This window comes from Argopecten irradians, unplaced genomic scaffold (genome assembly GCF_041381155.1).
Source record: "Argopecten irradians isolate NY unplaced genomic scaffold, Ai_NY scaffold_1058, whole genome shotgun sequence".
Taxonomy (NCBI): domain Eukaryota; kingdom Metazoa; phylum Mollusca; class Bivalvia; order Pectinida; family Pectinidae; genus Argopecten; species Argopecten irradians.
This window is the reverse complement of record NW_027188525.1, coordinates 12501-18757: the sequence shown is the minus strand read 5'-3', so window position 1 is coordinate 18757 and position 6257 is coordinate 12501. Positions and strand designations below refer to the sequence as shown.

Genomic DNA, 6257 nt, shown 5'->3' with positions numbered 1-6257 from the left:
CTTGTATAAAATTTTGGCTCTGACCCCCCGGGGGCAGGAGGGGGGGGGGGCCCAATAGGGGAAATAGAGGTAAATCCTTTAAATTGCTACTCGTGTCCATAGAGTTTCTGAATGGAATGTAACCAAATTTTGGCCAAAGGGACAAACATCCTTGGGGGAAGGGGAACAGAACTTGTATAAATTTTGGCTGTGACCCCCTGGGGGCAGGAGGGGTGGGGCCAATAGGGGAAATAGAGGTAAATCCTTTATCAATCGCTACTTGTCCTAGAGTTCTGCATGGATTGTAACCAAAATTTGGCCAAAACATCCTTGGGGGGAGGAGAACAGAACTTGTATAAATTTTGGCTCTGATCCCCGACTGGGGCAGTAGGGGGCCAATAGGGGAAATCAACAAATAGGGGGGAATAGAGGTAAATCCTTTAAATCGCTACTAGTCATAGAGTTCTGTCATGGAATGTAACCAAATTTGGCCACAAACATCCTTGGGGGAAGGGGGAACAGAACTTGTATAAATTTTGGCTCTGACTCCCCGGGGGGCAGGAGGGGCGGGGCCCAATATAGGGAAATAGTGGACATAGAGGTAAATCCTTTCAAATCGCTACTAGTCATAGAGTTCTGCATGGATTGTAACCAAATTTTGGCCACAAACATTCGTATCTTGGGGGAAGGGGAACAGAACTTGTATAAATTTTTTGGCTCTGACCCCCCGGGGGGCAAGAGGGGGGGGCCCAATAGGGGAAATAGAGGTAAATCCTTTAAAATCGCTACTTTGTTCATAGAGTTCTGCATGGAATTGTAACCAAATTTGGCCACAAACACATCCATTGGGGGAAGGGAAACAGGACTTGTATAAATTTTTGCTCTGACCCCCCGAGGGACAGGGGGCAGGAGGGGGGGGCCCAATAGGGGAAATAGAGGTAAATCCTATAAATTGCTAGCTTGTAGTCATAGAGTTCTGCAAATGGATTGTAACCAAATTTGGCCACAAACATCCTTGGGGGAAGGGGAACAGAACTTGTATAAATTTTGGCTCTGTGACCCCCCGGGGCAGGAGGGGTCGGGGCCCAATAGGGGAAATTAAGGTAAATCCTATAAATCGGTACATAGTGTTCTGCATGGAAATTTTCGGACTATGAAATAATTCAGCCACAAACATCCTTGGGGGAAGGGAGAACAGAACTTGTATAAATTTTGGCTCTGATCCCTCTGGCAGGAGGGGGGGGGGGGGTCCAATAGGGGAAATAGAGGTAAATCCTTTAAATCGCTACTTGTCCATAGAGTTCTGTATGGATTATTGTAACCAAATTTGGCCACAAAATCCTTGGGGGAAGGGGAAATCTTGTCTAAAATTTTGGCTCTGGCCCCCCGGGGGCAGGAGGGGGGGGGCCCAATAGGGGAAAATCCTATAAATTGCTAGTAAGTTTCATGTATTTTTTAATCAAATTTGTAACTAAACAAGGTTCAGGTTGCCAAAACAGATTGTTATAATTTTGGCTCTACCCCCCGGGGGCAGGAGGGTGGGGCCCAATAGGGAAATAGGGTAAATCCTTTAAATCGCTACTTCATAGATTTTGATGGAATGTAACCAAATTTGGCCACAAACATCCTTGGGGGAAGGGGAACAGGAACTATAGGTACATTTTAGGTAATGTTTTAGGCACAGTTTAGGTATACCTAATATGTGCCTAGTGGCATGATGTGCCTAAAAAGTACCCGAAAGCTGCCTATGATATACCCAGAGAACTACCTAAAAGATACCCGAAAGCTACCTAAAATGTACCCGAAAGCTACCTAAAACATACCCGAAAGCTACCTAAAACATACCCGAAAGCTACCTAAAACATACCCAGAGAAATATACCTAAAAGATACCCGAAACATACAAAGTACCTAAAACATACCCGAAAGCTACCTAAAATGTACCCGAGAGCTACCTAAAACATACCCGAAAGCTACCTAAAACATACCCAGAGAAATATACCTAAAAGATACCCGAAACATACAAAGTACCTAAAACATACCCGAAAGCTACCTAAAATGTACCCGAGAGCTACCTAAAACATACCCGAAAGCTACCTAAAACATACCCGAAAGCTACCTAAAAGGTACCCGAGAGCTACCTAAAACATACCCGAAAGCTACCTAAAACATACCCGAAAGCTACCTAAAACATACCCGAGAGCTACCTAAAACATACCCGAAAGCTACCTAAAACATACCCGAAAGCTACCTAAAACATACCCGAAAGCTACCTAAAACATACCCGAAAGCTACCTAAAACATACCCGAAAGCTACCTAAAATACCCGAAAGCTACCTAAAATAACCCGAAAGCTACCTAAAACATACCCGAAAGCTACCTAAAACATACCCGAAAGCTACCTAAAACATACCCGAAAGCTACCTAAAACATACCCGAAAGCTACCTAAAATACCCGAAAGCTACCTAAAACATACCCGAAAGCTACCTAAAAGGTACCGAAGCCCAGAAGCTACCTAAAACATACCCGAAAGCTACCTAAAACTACCCGAGAGCTACCTAAAACATACCCGAAAGCTACCTAAAACATACCCGAAAGCTACCTAAAACATACCCGAGAGCTACCTAAAACGTACCCGAAAGCTACCTAAAACATGTCCCATGTTTTTTAACATGAACTCACAACTCATTAAAAACATGATATAGAAATATGAAAATAGAAAACATTTAAAAAGTTTATTGTAATTTTAAAAATTGCTTTTTAAACAAAACAAATCTGATCAATTGCAAGTCACAAAAATAATCAACATAATATTTTTGATAGTTGAATACATCATTCAAGATGTATATTTTTGATAATAAATTAGTCACTGTTCGATGCAGTAATTTTCAAAAGCTTTACTATCCATGTCCTTTTAGCATTTTCACATCAATTAATCCATCATAAGACACTGGATGTGGCGATGTAATCTTAGGGAAAGGGTACAGTGTTTCCATGTCGATTGCAACTGATGAATATATCTCTTCACAATGTGGACGGATTTGCACAGGATAATGTTGTTCTGGTGATTCTTGTTGGAGTTTACTGAAAGAATAATGGTAATATTAAAACATGCAGGAATCCAAAAGATCTAAACACCAGTAGTTATCGAAATATGTAATCAGTAATGCAATTTAACACTGAAACAGTTTTTGAAAGATTTGATGAATGGTTTACACCATCTAAACAACGGCATTCTAGATATGCAAACATTCAGAAGGAGTTAACAAGAGTTAACAAAATGTGAAGCAAGGCCACTTTACATCATTGGATGCAGACATATTGAAATTTCCGCTATTATTAACCAATCAAACGCTTTATTATAATAAGCTCATTAAAAATTCTTTTACTCAACTTAGGGAAACAAATGCTTACACATTTTGATTTAACAGTCAACAAGAATTTCTTTCAATGAGACTACCATTCCACATCTCCACCATTAACTAAAGTCCTACTGTAAATATGTTAGACTATTCTTAGTTGTATATGTATGTCAAAGGTCACAATGTAGGTCATGATAACCCACCAGATATAAACCAAGAAGTTCCAGTGAATTGAAGTATAGGTATAAGAGCCTAGTAATACTTGGCCCATCCTAGATTTCCAGGGGTTACGATCACTTATAATCTTTTACACCCTGGGAATATGTCATAGCGAAACTGAAGGCTCTGTGTATGACATCAGATGAGAAGATAGTTTGGTCCTTTGATATACATCAAAAGACTCAACTAACTGTACATTGCATGGCTTTGAAGTTGAGCATCACTAAATCTCTAGATCTGCTGCAGGCCTGTGATTGGTCAGTTTTTTCTCTTGAACTGCCTTCAGTTTTGCTATGATATGTTCCAGCGAAATCAAGGTTATAAGTGATCATATAACCCTTTGAAATCAAGGTCTTGATTTTACATTTAGGACCTGGAAAAGTTTTCGAAAAAGAACATTACCTAATAAAGAATTGATTTTTATCACCAAAAAGGATATTTTAGTTTTTTTTTTTTTTTTAAATTGTTTCCCCTCATTTAACTATTAAATACCTTTAAGTCACATTTGCTTTGCATACAACACTGAAAATAAACTAAACATGAAGTTTACCCTACATGTACATGAAATTAATCTTTTTTAATAAAATCCTTACATACATTACCACGCCTAATATAATCATCTTTTGTAGTGTATATGCCGGGGGAAGTGTCTTCTCCACTTTTTAACTCCAATGCACACAGCAGTATTACCTGATGAAAGTAAAAAAAAATGAATGAAGGATAGCGACCAATTATAATAATTATAAGAATGATGTAATATGTTAGTGGTTTCTCAATTAGAATTATCATCATTTCAATTAATATTTTAATTCATCTAGATTTGTGAATGAATTGATTAGTTGCTTTTGCACACAAACATTGATAATTCACAATTCATTTCCATATTTATGAGTATTTTTACCAATGAAAGTGTCTGATTGGTGCAAATCTCCAATAATTGGTCTAACTTGTGATTGTTTTCTTCTTTCCTCACCATGGCCCATTCTGATATTCCTGGAAAAAATTATATGAATCATTACAAGTTAATTGGAAGCATCATATATACATCAAGAAGTAAATTTCACCAAGATAAATACTAAATCATTAGAACCATAAATATGAAATATACTGTATATAAAATTCCAAAATATAAACAAATAAATTTTAATTTCATATTTATGTACAAATTGAAGATAAATATATATCTTCTACTTTCTATAGCTTGATTTCTTTATTCATATAAGACTATGTATCCAATTTACAAAATCCAGCCAATTACATGCAAATATGGACCCATAAAATGCTTTGTATTTCAAAATATTCCATGCATATTTGTAACAGCTTTCAATCATCAAAGTTTTGCAGCTTTGTTTAACAGAAATATCAAGGAAAATTAACAAGAAGAAACTTTTCATTTGCCAGCATCCATATTTAACTATTAAATACCTTTAAGTCACATTTGCTTTGCATACAACACTGAAAATAAACTAAACATGAAGTTTACCCTACATATATAGCTACATGTACATGAAAATCAATCTTTTTTAATAAAATCCTTACATACATTACCACGACGCCTAATATAATCATCTTTTGTAGTGTATATGCCGGGGGAAGTGTCTTCTCCACTTTTTAACTCCAATGCACACAGTGTTACCTGATGAAAGTAAAAAAAAATGAATGAAGGATAGCGACCAATTATAAGAATGATGTAATATGTTTAGTGGTTTTTCAATTAGAATTATCATCATTTCAATTAATATTTTTAATTCATTTAGATTTGTGAATGAATTGATTAGTTGCTTTTTGTACACAAACATTGATAATTCACAATTCATTTCCATATTTATGAGTATTTTTACCAATGAAAGTGTCCGATTGGTGCAAATCTCCAATAATCGGTCTAACTTGTGATTGTTTTTTTCTTTCCTCGCCATGGCCCATTCTGATATTCCTGGAAAAAATATATGAATCATTACAAGCTAATTGGAAGCATCATATATACATCAAGAAGTAAACTTCACCAAGATAAATACTAAATATTAGAACCATAAATATGAAATATACTGTATATAAAATTCCAAAATATAAACAAATAAATTTTAATTTCATATTTATGTACAAATTGAAGATAAATATATATCTTCTACTTCCTATAGCTTGATTTCTTTATTCATAATAAGACTATGTATCCAATTTAAAAATAAATTTCACATATTTATATTTGAATTATAATTTTAATTAATCAAAATCCAGCCAATTACATGCAAATATGGACCCATAAAATGCTTTGTATTTCAAAATATTCCATGCATATTTGTAACAGCTTTCAATCATCAAAGTTTTGCAGCTTTGTTTAACAGAATATTAAGGAAAATTACCCGGGCATTCTCTTTCTTTTCAATGTCGGTGACGATTATTGATGAGACCTACTTTTCTGTTGCCAGCATGAAGACAACGTCCAGATATATATTAATATTACAAGTTACATTTTTTAATTCAATAATAGTATATGGTGTGCAAAACATCACAACTTGCATACCAAAACCCATAAAAGACACTTTTTGAGCTAAAGAACAAATAGACAGTAGGCAGTAGGCCTACATATTTTCTTCTCAAACCGTGAATTCAAAAATAATAATAATAAACAATCAAAATCGTTCAAACTCATCTAAATTATGTCCAAAATTCATGAAATACTTGGTATACTAATAATCT

General features: G+C 35.6%; 1 long non-coding RNA gene across 3 annotated transcripts in view; it reads right to left on the bottom strand.

The window, feature by feature from the left end:
• Nucleotides 1–1666: 1666 nt before the first annotated feature.
• LOC138313916 (uncharacterized) overlaps nucleotides 1667–6257 on the bottom strand; it is a 5147-nt gene continuing 556 nt past the window's right edge. Inside the window, exons 2-6 of one of the 3 annotated variants that reach the window (XR_011207292.1) lie at nucleotides 4462–4553; nucleotides 4158–4250; nucleotides 2652–3063; nucleotides 1861–2119; nucleotides 1667–1747 (exon numbers count right to left, since the gene is read on the bottom strand). This is a non-coding gene — a long non-coding RNA (uncharacterized lncRNA). Of the gene's footprint in view, nucleotides 1748–1810; nucleotides 2120–2651; nucleotides 3064–4157; nucleotides 4251–4461; nucleotides 4554–6257 lie in introns of those variants that run through there. The other 2 variants (XR_011207291.1, XR_011207293.1) reach the window with 2 other exon arrangements.